Source organism: Nycticebus coucang, chromosome 11 (assembly GCF_027406575.1).
Source record: "Nycticebus coucang isolate mNycCou1 chromosome 11, mNycCou1.pri, whole genome shotgun sequence".
Lineage (NCBI taxonomy): Eukaryota > Metazoa > Chordata > Mammalia > Primates > Lorisidae > Nycticebus > Nycticebus coucang.
In genome coordinates, this window is record NC_069790.1 from 82208659 (window position 1) to 82209974 (window position 1316).

The window sequence follows — 1316 nt, forward strand, 5'->3', positions numbered from 1 at the left end:
GCGCTCCACCAGGCGGAAGAGCTGGTACCCTGGGGGCAGGAGACGCGCAGACTGGTGCCCGGCCAGAGCGCCCCTGCCACGGCCCCTTGTAGATGTTCGAGAAGCCTGCCAAGTGCTGTCCTGACGCCCGACGGCCCACCCGCCCACTTATTCCTGATGTAGACTGCCATTCACTAGAGGCTGGACAAGAGAGAGGAGAGAGAGAGAGAGGAAGAAGCACAATCAGCCATTTTTTTGCCATACACAATTGCAGGTGATTCATGGCAGGGGACGTGGAAGGATTCTGTTCCTCCATCTGTGACACCAGTGTCTCAGCTGGGTTCAGAGCACTGTGTGAGGAGGGATTGCTTCTTGATGTCACTCTGGTTATTGAAGATCATCAGCTCCAGGCCCATAAAGCACTCTTGGCCACCCAGAGTGATTACTTAAGAATTATGTTTACTGCAGACTCGAGAGAACGAGATCAGGACAAAATTCATTTAAAAGCTCTAACTGCTACTGGTTTCAGCCACGTCCTTCAATTTATGTACTATGGAACTATGGAACTGAGTATGAATACTGTTCGAGAGATTCTTCAGGCTGCTATGTATGTTCAACTTATAAAAGTGGTGAAGTTCTGCTGCTCTTTTCTATTAGCAAAAATCTGCTTAGAAAACTGTGGAGAAATTGAGACTCTTAGATGATTTTGGTGTAAACATCGAGGGAGTCAGGGAGAAGTTAGACGCTTTTGTGTTAGACAACTTTGTGCCACTCATGTCCAGGCATGACTTCCTGTCCTATCTGAGCTTTGAAAAGCTCAGGTCTTATTTGGATAATGATCATCTGAGCAGGTTCACAGAGACAGAGCTGAACGAGGCTATGCAGTCTGGGCTGCAGCACGATAGAAGATGCCGGAGACATAGGATACCATCGTTCAGAATATCAGGTTTTGTTTGATGACCCCATCTTGTGTTTTTGAGAAGGTTAGTGCATTTGAAAGCCATAGACAGGACTCATCATTTAGTAAAGATTGTTCAAGTTGTATGTCTTTATAGATAAGATCCCCAGACTTAGGAGCCACTAAAAGGAATGAATAGTTTATAAGATTAGTTTACATGAAGAAGCCTGATTTGTTATGCAATTAAGTTTTTAAAAATACATTTTTGTGATTGAAAAGTGAACCAGGTAGGAAATAGAATCCTTTCATTTTAAAAGTACTTTAGAAGTTGGGTGGTGCCTGTGGGTCAAGGATTAGGGTGCCTGACCCATACACCGGAGGAGGTGGTGGGTTTAAACCTGGCCCCAGCCAAAAAAAAAGGACTTTAAAAGTTGAAGTT

General features: G+C 44.8%; 1 pseudogene; it reads left to right on the forward strand.

Moving 5' to 3' along the window:
* The first annotated feature begins 260 nt into the window (after positions 1 to 260).
* On the forward strand, positions 261 to 1034 carry LOC128598345 (kelch-like protein 15; annotated as a pseudogene).
* The last annotated feature ends 282 nt before the right edge of the window (positions 1035 to 1316 follow it).